Here is a 22,061-nt window from a genome sequence, read left to right on the forward strand (position 1 = left end):
TAACAATTACTCTATTGTCAATTACCAAGAGAGGAAATACGGAGGCTGAGGAACCAGTTTGTGTAGAATGGATGAAGAGACTAGGAGTTGTAGACCCATTGCATTTGAGATGCCTTCTAGACAACTGTGGAAATGTTTAGTATGTAGTTGGATATATGAATCTGAAATCCCAGAGGAAGTGTCAGTTTGGGGATAGAAATTGGATATTGTCAGAATGTAGAAGGCATTTAAAGCCACAAGACTAAGCAAATAATGTAAATAGAGAAGAGAAAGACTTAGCCTGGGGTACTCCAACATTTAGAGGTCAGAGAAATGTGAAAAATCAGCAAAGGAGACTGAAGAAGAGAAATTGGTAAGACAGGAAGAGAACTTGATGCTCCAAATAACCAAGTAAAGAACATTTCATGAAGCAGAAGTGATTGTGTACTGCTGATGGGTCAAGTAAAAGAAGAATTGACAATTGACAATTAGATTTACAAACTGTTGACCAAGACAGGAACTATTTAAATGGTATTGAAGAGCAAAAACCCACTGGGGGTTTCATGGATGAATGGGAGGAGAGGAATGGGGATTAATAAAAGCAGAGAAATGGGGGAGAGGGAGGGAGGGAAACACATATGAGAGAGGATTCTTTTTTTCTTTTGAAGTGGGAGAAATAAATGAGGTTATTAGGAAGAATCATAGAGGGAGGGAAAATTGATTCAGGAGGAAGAGAGACAGGAGAATGCCTCTGGTGATATCCTTGAATACAGAGGAAGAGGATGGGGTCCAATGACAAGTGGGGGGCTGTGCATAGGAGTCTAAAATTTATGCCTTGTCTAACAGGAGGGGTGTGAGTGTATAGGGCCATGGGGTTAAGTAGGCTGGTAGATATGATTAGGAGTATGTAATTTTCTTCATATCAATTCTGTTTTCTGAGAGAAAGAGAAACCAAAGCCAACCAAACAGTGAGGGTGGAGGAAGAGATGGTGGAATTTTGTCAAAGGGAAGGTACTGGAAGGAAGGGATTAGGGAAATGTAGTTGGCTTTCTAGGCAGTGCCCAGAGTCCACATGACAGATTGCTTGTTATGAATTCAAACTGAGATCTGTCAGTGCAGTTGTATGTGCTTTTTCCTGACCGCAGTATAGATACAGGTGTGGAATAAGCAGAGAGCAGGATAAGCACGTGGGGTGTTGTGGGCATGTATAAGAAGTGTTACAATGATGGATCGTGGATCATGACCACTATGCCCAGTGAAGAGGGAAGGAAGGACCTGAGTGGAGGGAAGGACAGCAACGAGTGTTGGGCATATTGCCTCTGCTTCATCCCCATTTAAATCCAGAAGCACAAAATGGTCCAGTAACACCTCAAGTTCACTGAAATATCCTTCACGCAAACTCAAGTGATGATTCAAAGTTTTGAAATGTGAAAAATCCCTTTATACAGTTTTTTTCTTATAGAGAGCAACAATTGAATGTGTGTTATCATTGCTCAGAGGCAAGAAAACAGCAGTAGTCTGCTCATGACTAAATGTGTCTGTGCTTAAAAATATTCCAAGAGTCAATATTTAATTAATGAATTACCATGCTTATTTCACAGGCAGCATGATTTGAGAAGGTTATCTATAGAATGAAGAATTATTGAATCTCTCTCAGCAAAGCATGGAAATTTAAAATATATGTATATAAATACCAATAATCAAAATCATAAACAGAAGAAATTTAAAAGATTGAGGAGCAGTCACTAGAAATATCCTTGTGTCAGATGATCTGAAAAAAAAAGCAGCTTACATAGAATGCAGACTTCTCTTCTGTGGTCAAAATCTGGAGTATAATAAATATTTCATACACAATAGGCATAAAACAAATATTTGTTCAATGAACTGACTGAGTGAATAAATAAATGATGATATTTAGTCATCTCTCCCACATGATGTTTGTATATACCAAGATCTTTCCCACTTCACCTGCTGCACACATGCTCAGTATCTGGTTGGTAACTGGCGATGGTAGAATGACTGTTCAGAACGCAGAGGCCTGTGATTGTTCATGTGCCATGATTCCCCAGCCAGGCAATGCTTGAAGGTCACCAGATTGATGATCTTCCTTCACACCTGTGCCTTTGCAAATGCTATTCTCTCGGTCTGAAAATTGCTTGTTGTTAACACCCATTGTCAGCCCCACAACCTCTCTTGTTTACCTGGAAATTCCTTCTTTCTTTTCAGAAGCAATTCAAGCATAGCTTCCTCTGGGAAGCTTTATCAATTCTGCCTTACTCCTCTTTGGCCCCAATTTATGTACCTCTTCAGATTCCTTGACTTATCTACTTTGCAGGCTCAGTCAGTTGCTTAGTGGAGAGCACCTGCTCTTCCATCTCCCCAAGCCCTTACCTTGCCATTTTCCCTCAGCCTTGCCCAGGTGCAGGCTGGGCTCCAGCATAGCTCCATCACACCCACCATGATGGCACCGCAAAGACCCTGGTGTCCAGCCTTGACCCACTGGCCCCCTGAGTTTCAGCTGCCCTAACCACTCCCAGAGTCAGATGAAGCACAGGGCAGCAGGTCTGGGTGGGGCCACTTCATATAATCCTGAAATTCAGGGAGGGAATTCCTTTACAAGATGAACGTTGACCAGTGAGAGACAAGTAGATTCTTATCTCTTCCTCCCCGTGCCCAACCCCATTCAGACTCTTCTAAAGCCCAGAGGTGTCCATACAGTTGTCTGGAGAAGTCCAGTGTGGCCAGGATATCAGCCGCACTTTATTATGAATGCATTACCTTTGTTTATCCTCCTCTCCTTTTTGCTGCTCAATGGAGTTAACACGGGGGCTTCAGCCTAGGTTCTGACTTCTGTGGGTGTCTGTCCTCCACCTATACCCGTGTTGGGATTGTTGGTTTGCTTTTAGAGAGACTCCAAGGGCAGAGACTTACTTTCCCTGAGTAGTCTCATGACCTAGCACTGTTTGGAACATGGCAGGTGATTTAATAAACAAATGTTGGTTAATTAATGGCTTTACTATTAAACTATTGTATAACACACTTATAAAAAAAAGCTTCCTTAGACATTTTTGTTTTAACTCTTTGGTATATGGAGGAACAAACCTGGGGCCAAAGGAAATCAAGAGACTTCTCCAAGGCTGTGAAGCTATTGAGTGGCATGACCAGAACCAGCACATCGGTGTCCTGGTCACATGGCACCACTCTGTTATTTTAAAATGATTATTTCCACTTGGGTGGGGGAAAACAACATGAGGACCAATTTGACAAACCTTCATTTCTTCAGGCCACTTAAAGCCTCTGGATAGGATATAAAATTGGCTAACACTAAGGAAGTAGGGTTTCTGTGGCTCTGCCCCCACTGTCTTATAAAGTTCCTGTGGCCTTTTTTTCTGACTGTTTCCAGGTTGTGTCTCACATGTGACTGTAAACACAGAGTTGCCAGTTCCCACATGACACATGTCATTGCATTCCTCTTCTACTTCCATGCTAGCCTCATGTCCACAGCCCAGGGTGCACACCTGCAGAGCCTCAAGTGGCTCCTCCTGCTGCGCACATCCCACCAGCACTTGTTGTGCCCCATTTCCTTGAGTCCCCCATGTGGAGCCGCAGTCACCAGCCTCAGTTGCGAGATGTAAGAGCAAAACAGGTCTTTATTGCTAGTTCGAACTAGGGTCCCAACAGCCCATCAAAACACAGGACTCGGTCTGAGACCCTGAACAAAGTTCCCTTTTTGCTTTCATACTTTTGGAAATTGGGCATGGCTTGAGCGGGAAACTCCTTACTCAAGATGGAGGACACAGAACAAAATGGAGGCACATAGTTATTCAAAATGGGGGACACAAAATGGAGGCACATAGTTAGGTTATTCAAAATGGAGGACACAAAATGGAGGAACATAGTTATTCAAGATGGGGGACACAAAATGGAGGCACATGGTAAGTTATTCAAAATGGAGGACACAAAATGGAGGAACATAGTTATTCAAGATGGGGGACACAAAATGGAGGTAGGGTCCCACACACTGACCACTAATTCCTGCTGAGGCCTCCATTTTTCCTCTGGATACCTGGACACTGGTCAGTCCCAGCTCAGGAGCCAGTGTGTGTAGTCCCTGTTCTGACAGGAATCTGAAGTGGGGAAAATCTCCTGCACCTCCACAACTCTACCACCATGTCTGGACCTTGGGGAACAGAGCACTGCTGCCCAGGGCCCCTGGAGAGAAGCTGAGTTATCTGTTTATTCATTCTTAATCACAGCTCCATGTCTCAGATATGAATCTCTGGGATTGGGTAAAGGCAGCCAGACAATCTAACCAAGAGTCATTAACCGTGGAAGAGAGAGGAGATAAGGTGTGAGGGAGGCATACCAAGACCCCAGCTCCATCAGAATTCCTCCAAATACCCAATGTCCTAGCTCAGTGGTCAGCCCATGGTTTGTTATGCTTGTACAGTAAGTTAAGAAATATTTTTACACTTTTAAAAAGTTATAAATGCAAAAACAAAGAATATGCTATAGAGACCCATGTGACACACAAAGCCTAAAATATTTCCTATCTGTCCCTGTACAGAGTGTTGGATATTCTTGTCTCAGAGGGAAAACAAAACGCAATTAGAAATGGGAAATACAGCAATTCTCAATATTGTAACTATAAACTATAGTTTTATATGTGTTGTAAACTACAAATTGGTTCTGTTCTGCAATTGTATTAAAATATTGTACTTTTCATTATGATGGGACTCAAAAGCAGAAAAGAGTTTGATCTGATGAGGATTTGTCACTGCCAATGGCTCTGCCTCCAGTCCTCATGACCTTAGTGCCTGACCCGGCATTGGAGGGAGACTCTGTCCTCTCACTTCCTGTCCCATTAATCATATTTTTAACATCTTTGTTTTCTGTAAATTTTTCAGGGGAATGGTTGATCACATTGGTTTTCTATTTATTAATTGAATATAATTGAAAACCAAAAAAAAGAAAATAAAAACCACAAATATCTCCATAGTCCAGAGATAACCCATGGCTATACATTATTTTCAAGGCATGTTTCTATCCATATCACAGGTGTTTATGTGTGATTTACATGTGTTCATATTTTCAATCCTACAGACAGTTTAGTAAGTGGAGCTGTGGGAGCACCTAAACAGGGGCACACGGGAGCACCCAGCAGCACGCACGTGGGGGAGAGCCAGGGTAGGCTAGCCTGGAAATAGGGGAGCAGCCTCCGGGAGAGCTGGCTGTCCCATTTTTTTGAACCCAAAGGAAACACCTTCCTTAGGATGAGGAACCTCTCCTCTCAGAATAGGGGTCTTCAGGCTTGTCTGCAGACAGACTCTTAAGAGTACTGGACCACAGATTCTTCAGCTCTGCCAAGACAGGAATGAATCTAAAGACACAGCTGAGACTCAAACTGAGGCCCCTGCTACACATGAAAATAGATTTGATTGCTGTTTAATTTCATCTCAATTTGGTTTCAAACAGACCAAAAGTATCAATATTTGCTTTCTTTTTGCTGCATATTTCCTGCCAGGCCTGACTTAAATATAAAATTTGATAAAAACTTCTTGGAAATAGGAGGATTATTATTTTTCATCTGTATTTTCTTTGCCTTTGAAATTTAAATTCCTGTGCCCTTTCAGCTGGTTGTTTGGTAGCTCATCATTGGCAGACAAAAGTTCTGAATGCCAGGAAATATTCTAGAGTGCCAGAAACAGAATAAAAATAAAGACCCTGCCATGTGCTACTGGTTTATTTATTCATTTGAGTCTATCACTCATTTCTGTTTTCCAACTGTAATTAAAAACAGCAACAAAGTGGAGCCAAGATGGTGGCATGAGTAGGACAGTGGCAATCTTCTCCCAAAAACATATATATTTTTGAAAATACAACAAATTCCACTAATCCTAAAAGAGAGACCAGAAGACACAGGACAACAGCCAGACTACATCCACACCTGTGAGAGCCCAGGGCCTGGTGAAAGGGGTAAGATGCAAGCTACAGCCCACTGGGACCCGAGGCCCCTCACCCCAGCTCCTGGTGGGAGGAGAGAAGTCAGAGCGGGGAGGGAGAGGGAGCCCAGGACTGCTAAACACCCAGCCCTAGCCATCCGCACCAGAGCACAGACACAGTGCATGCGTGGAGGGCTGGAAACTAGGAAAACAGGACAGCAAGACCTCTGAGCAGGTCCCGAAGCTGATGCCTCTGTGACAAAGAAAAGCGAATACTTTTTGAAAGTCTTAAAGGGACAGGGATGCCACAGCTGGACGGAAACATCCCAGGTCACATTCCAGCAGCTGGAAATTCCAGGGAACTCCAGGCACACTAACCCACTGGGAAACAGCTCTGAGACCCCTCACGGAGGTAAATAGCCAAACAGCCCCCCGTCCATTACCCCTCCAGGGCCCTGCCAGAGCAAAGCAGCAGCCTGAGGCTGACCACGCCCTCAGCAAGGGAGCTTCCTCCATACCAGCCAGGCAAGATACAGAGACCCAATCTACACGCAATTGCCCAACACAAGCCACTAGGGGTCACAGTTGTTCCAGTAAAGAAAGGCCAGGAGTCAAGTGGAAAGCTGATAGAAGCGTCAATAGCACTCCACTGCACCTATCAACAATGAAAGGCAAAAAAATTTGATCCAGACAAGACTAACCCAGACAGCTTCGGCATCTGCTACATCTTCCCCTGAGAAGGAACCAGGGAAGATAGATTTAACCAGTCTTCCTGAAAAAGAATTCAAAACAAAAGTCATAACCATGCTGATGGACTAGCAGAGAAATGTGCAAGAACTAAGGAAGGAAAATACAGAAATAAAACAAGCTCTGGAAGGACTTCAAAATAGAATGGAAGAGATGCAAGAGACTATTAATGGAGTAGAAAACAGAGAACAGGAACACAGAGAAGCTGATGCAGAGAGATAAATGGATCTCCAGGAATGAAAGAATTCTAAGAGAGCTGAGTGACCAATTGAAACGGAACAATATCCGCATTATAGAAGAAGAGAGAGAAAAAGGGATAGAAAGTGTCTTTGAAGAAATAATTGCTGAAAACTTCCCGAAACTAGGGGAGGAAATGGCCTCTAAGACCACACAGATACACAGAACTCCCATGAAAAGGGATCCAAGAAGGGCAACACCAAGATACATAATAATTAAAATGGCAAAGAACAAAGACAAGGACAAAGTATTAAAGGCAGCCAGAGAGGAAAAAAAAGGTTACCTACAAAGGAAAACCCATCAAGCTATCATCAGACTTCTCAACAGAAACCCTACAGGCCAGAAGAGAATGGCATGATATAGTTAATGCAATGAAACAGAAGGGCCTTGAACCAAGAATACTGTATCCAGCATGATTATCATTTAAATATGGTGGAGGGATTAAACAATTCCCAGACAAGCAAAAGTTGACGGAACCTGCCTCCCACAAACCACCTCTAGAGGGCTTCTTAAAGGGACTGCTCTAGATGGGAGCACTCCTAAAAAGAGCACAGAACAAAACACCCAACATATGAAGAAGGGAGGAGGAGGAATAAGAAGGGAGAGAAGAAAAGAATCATCAGACCATGATTATAATAGCTCAATAAGTGAGTTAAGTTAGACAGAAAGATAGTAAAGAAGCTAACCCTGAACCTGTGGTAACTGCAAATTTAAAGCCTGCAATGGCAATAAGTACATACCTTTCAATAATCACCCTAAATGTAAATGGACTGAATGCACCAATCAAAAGACACAGAGTAATAGAATGGATAAAAAAGCAAGATCCAACCATATGCTGCTTACAAGAGACTCACCTCAAACCCAAGGACATGCACAGACTTAAAGTCAAGGGATAGAAAAAGATATTTCATGCAAACAACAGAGAGAAAAAAGCAGGTGTTGCAATACTAGTATCAGACAAAACAGAGTTCAAAATAAAGAAAGTAACAAAAGATAAAGAAGGACATTACATAATGATAAAGGGCTCAGTCCAACAAGAGGATATAACCATTATAAATATATATGCACCCAATACAGGATCACCAACATATCTGAAACAAATACTAACAGAACTAAAGGAGGAAATAGAATGCAATGCATTCATTCTGGCAGACTTCAACACACCACTCACTCCAAAGAACAGATCCACCAGACAGAAAATAAGTAAGGACACAGAGGTACTGAACAACACACTAGAACAGATGGACCTAACAGACATCTATAGAACTCTACATTCAAAAGCAACAGGATACACATTCTTCTCAAGTGTACATGGAACATTCTCCAGAATAGACCACATACTAGCTCACAAAAAGAGCCTCAGTAAATTCCAAAAGATTGAAATCCTACCAACCAACTTTTCAGACCACAAAGGCATAAAACTAGAAATAAACTGTACAAAGAACGCAAAAAGTCTCACAAACACATGGAGGCTTAACAACACGCTCCTAAATAATCAATGGATCAATGACCAAATCAAAATGGAGATCCAGCAATATATGGAAACAAACGACAACAACAACACAAAGACCTAACTTCTGTGGGACGCAGCAAAAAGCAGTCTTAAGAGGAAAGTATATAGTAATCCAGGCATATTTAAAGAAGGAAGAACAATCCCAAATGAATGGTCTAATGTCACAATTATCGAAATTGGAAAAAAGAAGAACAAATGAGGCCTAAGGTCAGCAGAAGGAGGGACATAATAAAGATCAGAGAAGAAATAAATAAAATTGAGAATAATAAAAGAATAGCAAAAATCAATGAGACCAAGAGCTGGTTCTTCGAAAATAAACAAAATAGATAAGCCTCTAGCCAGACTTATTAAGAGGAAAAGAGACTCAACACCGATCAACAGAATCAGGAACGAGAAAGGAAAAATCACGACGGACCCCACAGAAATACAAAGAATGATTAGAGAGTACTATGAAAACCTATATGCTAACAAGCTGGGAAACCTAGGAGAAATGGACAACTTCCTAGAAAAATACAACCTTCCAAGACTGACTCAGAAAGAAACAGAAAATCTAAACAGAACAATTACCAGCAATGAAATTGAAGTGGTAATCAAAAAACTACCAAAGAACAAAACCCCCGGGCCAGATGGATTTCCTCGGAATTTTATCAGACATACAGAGAAGACATAATACCCATTCTCCTTAAAGTTTTCCAAAAAATAGAAGAGGAGAGAATACTCCCAAACTCATTCTATGAAGCCAACATCACCCTAAAACCAAAACCAGGCAAAGACCCCACCAAAAAAGAAAACTACACAGACCAATATATCTGATGAACATAGATGCAAAATACTCAACAAAATATTAGTAAACCTAATTCAAAAATACATCAAAAGGATCGTACACCATGACCAAGTGGGATTCATCCCAGGAATGCAAGGATGGTACAACATTCGAAAATCCATCAACATCATCCACCACATCAACAAAAAGAGAGACAAAAACCACATGATCATCTCCATAGATGCTGAAAAAGCATTTGATCAAATTCAACATCCATTCATGATAAAAACTCTCAGCAAAATGGGAATAGAGGGCAAGTACCTCAACATAATAAAGGCCATATATGATAAACCCACAGCCCACATCATACTGAACAGCAAGAAGCTGAAAGCTTTTCCTCTGAGATCGGGAACAAGACAGGGATGCCCACTATCCCCACTGTTATTCAACATAGTACTGGAGGTCCTAGCCATAGCAATCAGACAAAACAAAGAAATACAAGGAACCCAGATTGGTAAAGAAGAAGTTAAACTGTCACTATTTGCAGATGACATGATATTGTACATAAAAAACCCTAAAGACTCCACTCTGAAACTACTAGAGCTAATATCTGAATTCAGCAAAGTTGCAGGATACAAAATTAACACACAGAAATCTGTGGCTTTCCTGTGCACTAACAATAAACTAATAGAAAGAGAAATCAGGAAGACAATTCCATTCACAATAGCATCAAAAAGAATAAAATACCTAGGAATAAACCTAACAAAGGAAGTGAAAAACCTATACCCTGAAAACTATAAGACACTCTTAAGAGAAATTAAAGAAGTCACTAACAAATGGAAACTCATCCCATGCTCTTGGCTAGGAAGAATTAATATCGTCAAAATGGCCATCCTGCCCAAAGCAATATACAGATTCGATGCAATCCCTATCAAATTACCAACAGCTTTCTTCAATGAACTGGACAAATAGTTCAAAAATTCATATGGAAACACCAAAGACCCCAAATAGCTAAAGCAATCCTGAGAAGGAAGAATAAAGTGGGGGGGATCTCACTCCCCAACTTCAAGCTCTACTACAAAGCCATAGTAATCAAGACAATTTGGTACTGGCACAAGAACAGAGACACAGACCAATGGAACAGAATAGAGACTCCAAACATTAACCCAAACATATATGGTCAACTAATATTCAATAAAGGGGCCATGGACATACAATGGGGAAATGACAGTCTCTTCAACAGATGGTGCTGGCAAAACTGGACAGCTACATGTAAGAGAATGAAACTGGATCACTGTCTAACCCGATACAAAAAAGTAAATTCGAAATGGATCAAAGACTTGAATGTAAGTCATGAAACCATAAAACTCTTAGAAAAAAACATAGGCAAAATTCTCTTAGACATAAACATGAGTGACCTCCTCTTGAACATATCTCCCTGGGCAAGGGAAACAAAAGCAAAAATGAACAAGTGGGACTATATCAAGCTGGAAAGCTTCTGTACAGCAAAGAACACCATCAATAGAACAAACAGGCATCCTACGGTATGGGAGAACATATTCATAAAAGACAGATCCAATAAAGGCTTGACATCCAAAATATATAAAGAGCACACGCACCTCAACAAACAAAAAGTGAACAATCCAATTAAGAAATGGGCAGAGGAGCTGAACAGACAGTTCTCCAAAGAAGAAATTCAGATGGCCAACAGACACATGAAAAGATGCTCCACATCGCTAGTCATCAGAGAAATGCAAATTAAAACCACAATGAGATATCACCTGACACCATTAAGGATCGTCACCATCCAAATGACAAACAACAAATGTTGGCGAGGTTGTGGAGAAAGAGGAACCCTCCTACGCTACTGGTGGGAATGTAAATTAGTTCAACCATTATGGAAAGCAGTATGGAAGTTCCTCAAAATGCTCAAAATAGAAATACCATTTGACCCAGGAATTCCACTTCTAGGAATTTACCCTAAGAATGCAGCACTCAAGTTTGAAAAAGACAGGTGCACCCCTATGTTTATTGCTGCACTATTTACAATAGCCAAGATATGGAAGCAACCTAAATGTCCATCAGCAGACAATTGGAAAGAAGATGTGGTACATATACACAATGGAATATTACGCAGCCCTAAGAAAAAAGCAAATCCTACCATTCATAACAACATGGATGGAGCTAGAGGGTATTATGCTCAGTGAAATAAGCCAGGTGGAGAAAGACAAGTACTAAATGATTTCACTCATATGTGGAGTATAAGAACAAAAGAAAACTGAAGGAACAAAACAGCAGCAGAAGCACAGAACCAAAGAATGGACTAATAGTTACCAAAGGGAAAGGGACTGGGGAGGACGGATGGGAAGGGAGGGATAAGGGCGGGAAGAAAAGAAAGGGGGCATAACGATTAGCATGTATAGTGTTGGGGGGGCACGGGGAGGGTTGTGCAACACAGAGAAGACCAGATCTACAGCATCTTACTATGTTGAAGGATAGTGACTGTGAACTTGGTGACAAGTAGTGATTTTATAGCATCTTACTATGTTGATGGACCATGACTGTGAATGGGGATGTGTGGGGGACTTGGTGAAGGGGGGAGTCTAATAAACATAATGTCCTTCATGTAATTGTAGATTAATGATACCAAAATAAAATTTAAAAAAACCAGGGACAAAGTAATGTCTTCTTTTGGTGGAGGAGAAAGGGGCTTCAACATTAATTCAATAAATATGTCTTAGTTTATTGATATTAGATTAAAACAATGATTGCGGCACCAATGTCACAGATGTGCTTAACTTTGTCCATGTGTTTATTTTCCTGTCGTTTTTTGTAAGTGGAATGAGGAGGAGTTTACATAAAAAAGTGTGTCTGTTGTCTGTGAACTCCTGTTGCCTCTGAGCCTGTTTCTTTTCTTCTAAAACGCAGCAGCAATCTGTCATTTATCTACTCCTTTTGGAGGAGATCTGAAGAGAGAATGAGATGCAATGTCTACAGTGTTTTATATTTTATGTCTCTTGGAACAAAGGTTCTTTGTAGCATTTTAAGGAAGTTTTCCGGAAGAACATGAGGATTCACCCTGCATGGTACAGAAAATGCCACAGAGGAAAAAGATGGGGAAAATGAACCTGCCTAGGTGGTTGGTGGGCATAAACAACTCAAAGCCTTGTATTATTTGCTTTTCACCTCAAATATCTCTAGGGGTTCTTCAGCCACAATCCCATTTTAAATTTAAGGGGAAAAAGGAAACTTTATTTGATACGACTTTGATACTACAGATTTGGAACAACCACATCTCACAACAGTCCCTGTACCTTCCTTTCAGCTTTCTGGAGACCTACTTTTAACTTCTCCACCCTGCTCTATAGTAGAAGTACTCCTATTTAAGCCCTGTAGAACTTAAATAAAGCAAACAGAAAAGAATCACATTGCAAGTTGTTTTCAAAAATAAGCAAACAAAAACTAGAGTGAAAGTTTTCTTAGGTGACTGGATGAACCAATGCTCATGATCCTTGTGTAATATATCCCAAATGATGCCCATAGCCTGCTGAACACCCACTGTTCTCCTCTATGCTGATACATTTCTACTTCTAGTTGTTATATTTACCAAGATTGTTCTGTTTTACCTTCGAACTGGATTAGGCTGATTGTATTTGCTATTGCAATGATCTGATTTGACTAAAGTTTGCCAAACTGTTAAAATTATGTTTGAAAGAAAATTATTTCCCCTAAAAAAGCTGTGAATACTTGGGAAAGGAATACAAAATGAATCTCAAAAAAATTATTCTTGAATTACATATGGGCAAGTAACTATAAAAGTTTGAGGAGAAGTAACAAAAATTGGGGGTAATTTTGCACTCAAATTATTTGAAAACATCTTTAAGTTCTTGTTACATTAAAAAAAACTAAGCCTGGAAATTGTAGAGGTCAATATTCAGTATGTTTTAAGAAAGAAAAACAATATGAAACTCTAGTCAATAGAACCATAATTTATTAAAGGAAATACCAGTAAAGGAATAAAAAAAGATATAAATAACTAGATATGCACACAGTAATGTTGTTGGATATTAAAAACATCATGCAGAATGGAGGAGCAACAAATGAATAATAACTATAATACAATACCACATACATAAATTTAAATTCATATACATGAAACAAAATACACATTTCTAAGAACCCAAAGAAACAAAAAAATATGGATTAAACATACAAGGTATCACTGCCCTTGCAGAAAGAAGGCAAGAGAAGGGAATGGGAAAAGGATAGAAGAAAATAAATATGCATGTAAAAAAATACAAGAGAAAACCCTTGTATTAGAAAATAACATTGATGTATCATGCACCAGGAAATAAGATGAACTCATCCCTCTTTCACAAATGTTTTCTCTCCTCTTTCCCCAATACTCTAAAAAACTAAACAAGATAGGTGATGACAGCATTTAAGAGAGGCCTACTGAATTTTACCATTGGAAAAGCAGATGGATTAGGGTAGTAATTACCTTAGACCAGAAAAATATGAACCATCAGTGCTTACAATGGGGGAAACTAACAAGAAACAAGCTGATTTTTGCTATAGAAGCTGAACAGACTCAACAATAGAAGATAGTAGGTGTGTCTGGAGGCAGGGGTGCAGGAACATTTGGAAATAGAATTGATTGAAATTCTCCTCAGGGACTAGTTAAAACCTTCAGCCCCTTTCTCTGACCTGTGCATCAGGCAGCTTCCCCTCTTTCACTGTCAGGGAAGTGAAGTTTACTTTTCAGAGTTGGGGACCAGATCTCAGGAGGACTGGGAAAAAGGCATCTGAAAACTGGTGACTAGAGAAAACTAGTCTATACTGAATGGTGCATCTCATTAGCTCCTCTTTTCCTCTTGTTTCCCGATCCCTATCAACTAGGTTTATACTTACACCTACTTTCCCAGTCAGGACATTGGAGATTCTGACAGACCAAGATAAAAGACCTCTGGATAATGACAACTGGGTGTCCCTCAATGAAATGGTCAAGGTCTTGCCCTCCCATCTGCAGTGAGCAAGCCAGCTTGTTCTGGAAACAGAGCTTTCGGTCAGCTTCTTGGCAGCTCACTCTTGTGTATGCATGGGCAGTGAAGGACCACCAGAAACCAGAAATCAGTTTTGAATAGTTATTTTGCATTAATAAAAATGGATTGTGGATTATTTGCTGTTTTGAATTATCCATGGGTTTGTCCTCTTTCCCTCATCTAAGAATTTTGCCTATGATCCTTAGATAAACAAGGACTTGTGCAACTCTTCATCACATTCCCTAATAATAAAGTGTCTTACATATAACTGGCTAAAAGGATCTCTAAAGTGTTTCCTCCAGGAGAAGAAAAATGGATTCCTTTGATTTCAGTTCTGTTACAGGTGCCATCAACTGGGGACCTCCTGTAACAATATGAGGCTTCTACTTGGACTGCAAGGGAAGAAAATTGCATTTGGTTTAGACAGTCCTGACTGGGATGTAGGTCAGAGTATTCTGTTATGTGCTGTTCTGAGTGTGGGTGCAGGTGTGTGTGTGTGTGTATGTACATGTGTGTATGTGTTTGTGCACCTATGTTTGCATACACACCCATGTCCCACTGCAAACCCATGAACTTACCAAATTTTTTGAAAGGAAATGTGCCAGTCATTGGCTTTTCCTCCTGAGAAATGAAGAATTTGGCAAAGCACTCTGAACCCAGAGGAGATGCTCTGCATGCTGAACTCAGAGCCATCTATGTGACCATCCAGCAGAAGCCTACCCATTTTGTCATTAGCTAACATCTTGGTTGATAAATTAAAGCCTGTATACAATCTTGAGAGAGCATCTCTAGCTTTACTATAGGAAAAAGGGAGAGTGAGAGAAAGAGAGAAATGCTTGGAGAAGGACTTTCTTATCAGTACTTTTGGCTTTCCCATTAATCTTCCTCCTGTACCCATGATGCCCTTGTGCACTGTTATCTCAAGAGTGTAAGCTGGAGGTACTCTTGCAGGCTGATTGGATTGTTTAAATTGCCCTCCCTTAGCCTGCTATGGAAAGTACAAAGACGAATGTTCCTGCTGCAGACGAGGACAAAAACATTCCTGAGTTTCTTAGCAGGTGTACTGACCATGTCTTTAATTTTTGTGTTCTGATAACATTTGGGGCCTTGCTGACCCTGAAGGGACTGCCCTTTTCAGGGCTAGCCAATTTCTAGACATGGTGAAAAACTTGTCTGTGAAGATACTTCTTAAATGCAAACTGACTAATCCAGAGCCCATATCTCCAGTCACCTCCCTCCTTTCTCAGGTTCTCAAACTCAGGTCACTATCCACCAGCCCAATCACCCCAGAACCAGGCTCCAGACAATTAGGGATAGCCCTATGCCCTGGAGTCCTTTGGCATTGTTCAGTTTAGCCAATACTATGCCTGCTTACTCTGTCTCTCTTCTTCCTTCCCATGGACAGCAGAATAAAGACTTGCTCATGGCTTCCCCCACTCCTTCACCTCCTGTCTGACTCTGTGCTTCTCCATGTGGCATGCCCCCTCCTCTTGGGAACTGTAGGCAATAAACTATTGTTTCAATGGTGATTGTCTCCTGATCGGTTGGCCTTACCACACCTAAATAGTAATAAAACCAATTAAAACAGAGAAAAAATGCTATACTGAGTGACAAATCACAAGATGCTGTCCCTTGAAATGTGCTTCTTACACAAGACACTTCCTGACTTTGCCAATTTTCAATGAACTTATTGCCTATGAACCAGCCTTATTGCCTATGACTCTCATTTAACACTTAGACATGTTACTTCGGAATAACATATGACTGTTGTTTAAATTTCTTGTGTGTGATCTTGTTCTTCCAACTAAAAAAGAAATGTCCTCAGGGAATAATTTCTTAGGTGTATAATTCTCAATGCCCTCCAACAAGAACTAATGAATTAAGAATGAGTAAAAGATGTAACTTACTAAATTTTACCCCAAACTCACAAAGATCTTACTTTTTTTCCTTTCTGAAATTTTCTCTGCAGATCATTTTATATGACTGTGACAAGCCCCAAATTGCAAACCTGGCTAAGAGTTTTCTTCTAACAAATACATTTGTAAGCCTAATACTGAATTATTCCCTGGACTTATAATCACATACAATAAAAAAATTTTCTTGAGCATCCATACCTTATTTGCTGTCTGTAGGAACAGGAAAGCAATATTGGGTTCTGGTTAAAAGCCCTGTTTTTGATTCAGGCAGGCCTAAGTTAAGTATTAGTTCTATTACTTAGTTGTGTCTTTGGGCAAGTTACTTGACCTTTTAGATTCTCAATTTCTTCATCTATAAAATGAAGATAAAAATACTTAATTTCATATGGATTACATATGCAAAGTCATTAGTGTACTGGCAAATGGTAGATGTTCAGTAAATAGTATGACTGAGACACTGTTTATTCCTGTTTTTATAATTATCAACAGCACATTCTTTTCCCCCAAAGTTGCAAGTTCGGACAATAAATTGTCCTACCAATAAATATATTTTTAAGTGTTTTATGCCTGTTATCACTTAAACATATATAAGATGACTATGTATTTATGAACAAATACATAATTATGTGTGCTGTAATCCTTTCTGATACAGTCCACCCCATCCATTTGCCTCCATTGTTAAGAAGCAAAGTACAGTATACTGCCGAGAGCAAAGACCTAGGAGCCAGACAGCATGGGCTTAAACCTTAGCTGTGCCACATTACCTGTGTAATCTTAGACAACCCACTTACCTAGTATGTTTCAGTTTCTCACCAGTAAAATGGGAACAATAAAAACAGTACTTTTATCACATGTTGTCATGAGGACAAAAATCAATATGTATATGTAAAATGCTGACAGCAGTATATAGTGCATAGCATGCCCTCTGAAAATGTGAGCAGGGATTGACACTGCCTCTATGGCAGTGGCGCCTAAACTGAAATCAGCTCAATTCTGTTTCCTGTGAATTGTTACTGGTGTAGCCAGCAACCCTAAGACTGCACCCACTTCAGCTATCAGATCTGTGTGACTGTTTTAGAAGGTAAAGTCTTGGAGGAATTTATACAATAATATGTGTGATTCTTCAAGATATAAGTGTATTTTGATAATGTTATGGACTGTATTGTGTCCCCCTAAATGTATATGTTGAAGCCCTAACTCCCAGTGTGACAGTATTTGTAAACAGGGCCACTGAGGAGGTAATGAAGGTCAAATGATGTCGCAAGGGTGGGATCCCAATGTGATAGAACTGGTATCCTTATTAGAAGAGGAAGAGATGCCAGCGATCTCTCTCTTTCTGTATGTGTGCACAGAGAAGAGGCCATGTGAGGACGGGGCAAGGAGGTGGCAGTCTACAAGCCAGGAGGAGGCCCTCACCGGAAACCAACACTGATACCCCCTTGATCTTGGACTTCAAGCCTCCGTAACAGTGAGAAAATACATTTTTGCTGTTTAAGCCTCCAAGTCTGTGGTATTTTGTTTTGGCAGCCCAGGCAAATTAATACAGATAATAAAGATTTTGGTCAAAGATTAAGTGCAGAAAAAAAAAATCTTGTATAATTGGGCAATTGGACTAAAAACATTAAAGGAGCCCTTATTTATGAGAGAATTAGTAGGTCAAGTAATGCTAAATGAAAATTTGTTATCTTAAGTATATGAACCCACTCAAGGATGATGAAAGAGGGAATGGTGAGGACTGTGGCTGAACCACACAGTGCACATCCTGTTTCAGGACACTGGAATTCTAATTTTCTAAAGCCCCCATACAGGCTAAAGAGAGCACATGAATAGGACACTGGTCCTCTGTCCCTGCTCTAGCAAATGTCTTTGGAAATACAGGTGAATTGGATTGTCATTTAGACAGCACCACAGTGGGGTTTTGTGGGTGAAGAGAATCTACACAAGTAGAGAGATAAGGAAAGAGGGTTCTAGAAAGGAAGCATGAAATGGTACAGGCTGCCAACAGAACTGACCTCTGGGGTTGCTGTGTGACATGGGTAGATCAATTTTGTTGAACAAGAGGCACTATATGATCTCTAGAAAATAAGGATGGAAAGGTTCAGATTGCATTGGCTACAAATTCTGGACTGATAAATTTGGACAGCAGACATTTTATTTGAGTGAGAGAAAATTATCATTAAGCAATGCTTCCAAGTCAATTGTAGTTACTGTTTAGGATGTTTTAGAGGAAAAAGGGATTGGGATGAGTTCCTGTGACACAATCAAATTAAACCAATTTGCCACTTAGTTGGAAGAGGTATATTACAGCTAAGCAAATCACCTGGGGATCTTGTTAAATACAGAATCTTATTCAGCAGGTCAGAGATGAGGCCTGAGATTCTGCACTTTGAACAAACTGATAATGCTGATCCTGCTAGTCCCTACCCACACTGTAAGTTACAAGGAAATGACCTCTAAATTTACTTCAAACCTGTAGTTTATTGATTTTACTATGTATCATGCTGAGAAAAAAGGCTGAAAATTTACATTCCATTCAGCTTGTCCCTCTTCGTGAAATCATGCATTCCAGCAATGCCAAGTCAAACCATGCAAAAAAAGCATTATACACACCTCCTTGCCCTGTAATTACCTTACCACACACTGGAGTTAACAGGAACAAGGAGAAAATGAGTACAAGATTCTGAAAAGACTGAAACTAGACTTGAGTTTAGTGATAAAATAAAGTTTGAAATCTCCAGAAAGATATAAAGGGAAGAATTGGTGTACTTAATCATGGATTAGTTTTGTTTTATTGAAGAATGTAGTTTGGCTATGTGAAATCTAAAAAAAAAAAGGTCTAACTCATAGAAACAGAATAGAAAAGTGGTTTCCAGTATGGGGGATAGGGAGAAGTTGGTAAGAGGATACAAACTTTCAGCTGAGATAAAAGCTGATGAAAAGAATTACTCTTTTTTTTTGGCTGCTGGTACCTTAAATAATTAATTTAAAATTGAGGTATAAGCAATAAAATGTACAAATCTCAGTATACTGCCTGATGAATTTTGACATGAGTATACACTCAAGGAAACATTATCTGGATCAATATATCAAACATTCTTGCTAATTTTTTTTCTCCTTTACCTATTTCACCTCCACCTCCAACCCCTATGGTAACTACTAGTCTGTTCTTTGTGTCCATGAGTTTATCTCTATGAAAATAATGACTCTTAATATGAAATATTAGGAAAGGGTCACTATAAAATAAAACATGGTGAAGCTGACTTTTTTCAAACTCAAAAGGACATTGAATTTTAACAGCGGGAATAGGTCATATGATTTTTGTATGTGAAGTACCTTGACTATAAAATAATGGAATTTAAGGAATGTAAAGTGTTCTTTGAAATCATGTATTCCACTACCTTTATTGTATCAACAAGAAAACTAAAGTTCAGAGCATGGATGTGATTTGACCATGATTACTCAGCATATTAATAGAAGAGTTAGGAGGGTAGTTCTCTATGCAATACTGAGCAGTTTCCATATCATGCTGATATATTTCAGGTAATATCAGTACTACCAAGATTAAATTGTATCCCTGAACATGCCCTCTCATTTTAGAGAGGAGACATGAGTGACATCTTTGTGTGGTCAGAGAAGATTTTATGGAGAGGAAGGTTTGGTTTGTCCATAAAAAACTGGGTATCAAATGAATAAGCAGAAGGGTGAAGTAGGTGGCAATGTCAACTAAAGCCCCAGGTCACAAGTGGCAGGAGAATGTGGGGACCTGAGGATAGCGGCTAGCTAAAAGAATTAAGTGGCAAAATTGGGTGATAAGGCCAGCAATCAAAGATGTAGGAAAGCCAGGCAAGTTGTTCAACCTAATGCTAGAAGCTAGCACAGTATAGGGTGTGCTGGGAACCAGTTCAAACTTGCTCTGAGAGCCAATTACTTGTTTCTGGTCCCAATTGGAGTTGAGTGATACTACAGCAGCAACTTGAAATTGGCTTTAAAATACAAGAAGCTATATCAGCAGCTTGAAGTATGAGAGTATTTACATCATGGAAATCAAACAACACTACTAACAAGGAATTTTTTTCATCACGGAAGGCCAGTGGACCAGCATATCTAGACAAAATGAAAATCTCTGTTTCAGCAGCTGGTCTAGACCATGAAGGAGGAAGGAGGAATTGAGAGCAGAACTGAAGAGATGGGAACCTCCACCACCCAGCCTACTGCCAAGTTTTTAAGGTATGTTCTCCCACTCAGTTTTCTCAGTAAAGATTAAGTACATGTCCATGGCACCTTGCTTTGGAGAATTCAGAGCTCCCAACTCCCAGATCATGCAGTCTGGCACTCTACATAATACTGACATTTTTCAAACCCTGACTCAATTCCAAATTTCTTCGGGTGGGAAGAGAATGAGAATTCCCAACAGAAAAAGGGTAAGCTAAGAGAAAGAGTCCAAACACTGCAAATAAATTTGTGCTGCATTGATCTCTAGTTCACGTCTGTCATACCTAAGGCAAGGCAAGGTTTCCATCAAAAATTGCAGTTAATATTGACTCTGATCGGAGAGAAGGCTCTCAGCACACTTCACATCTTGATTTTCATCACCACCATCAAGAGCAACAGTGATATCATTTACTGAGCAGTTACTCTAAGCCAAGCCTTATGCAAGTCATTCAATGACTATTTATTTATTAAGTGGTTACTATGTGCCAGACTTGTGCTAAGATTAGTAGTTCTCAGTTTTCTTAGTCCCAGGATCCCTTTATTCACTTAGAAATTGTTTAGGGCCTCAGAGACCTTTGATTATGTGGGTTATCACCATTGATATTTACTGTATTAGAAATTAAAACTGGAATATTTAAGAATATGTATTCACTAATTCAACAATAATAATACAAGTCCATTACATGTTAACATAAATACCATATTCTTTTTTTATTTTTTATTTTTTATTTAGATATCCTTAATATAAAATCACATGAGCAACATTGTGGTTACTAGATTTCCCCCATTATCGAGTCCCCACTACATACCCCATTCAGTCACTGTCCATCAGCATAGTAAGATGCTATAGAGTCACTATTTCTCTTCTCTGTGTTATACTGCCTTCCCTGTGCCCCTCACCCCACATTATGTATGCTAATCATAATGCCCCTTTTTCCCCTTCTCTCTCCTTTCCCACCCACCCTCCCCAGTCCCTTTCCCTTTGGTAACTGTTAGTCCATTCTTGGGTTCTGTGAGTCTGCTGTTGTTTTGTTCCTTCAGTTTTTGCTTTGTTCTTATGTTCCACAGAGGAGTGAAATCATTTGGTACTTGTCTTTCTCCACCTGGCTTATTTCACTGAGCATAATACCCTCTAGCTCCATCCATGTTGTTGCAAATGGTAGGATTTGTTTTCTCCTTATGGCTGAATAATATTCCATTGTGTGTATGTACCACATCTTCTTTATCCATTCATCTACTGATGGACACTTAGGTTGCTTCCATTTCTTGGCTATTGTAAATAGTGCTACGAATACTGTATTTTTATGTAAAAGAACTGTTTTCCAAAACAAAAATAGTGAGAAGAGTGACATTGTTTTACAATTTTGCTAATTTCTTTAATGTCTGTTTTAATAGGAGACAGCTGCATTTCCTCATATCTTTTTCCGCAATCTATCTGCTGCAGTATCTTCACATGTAGTTTCTGGGAAACTTCACTTTACACTTACGTGACAATAAGAGTGAAAAAGTAAAATTATGTCCTAGTTATTTTTACAAAAATAGTTTTGACCTCATGGCTCCCCTGCCAGAGTCTTGGGGGACTCATAGGAGTCCCTAGACCACACTTTTAAAACTGCCGTACTAAATTGGATATTTAAGACTGAAGTAAACCACCCTCACCCTCATGGATCTTACATTATATGGCTGTCTCTTATGTGCATTATTTAAGGC

Source organism: Manis javanica, chromosome 3 (genome assembly GCF_040802235.1).
Source record: "Manis javanica isolate MJ-LG chromosome 3, MJ_LKY, whole genome shotgun sequence".
NCBI lineage: Eukaryota > Metazoa > Chordata > Mammalia > Pholidota > Manidae > Manis > Manis javanica.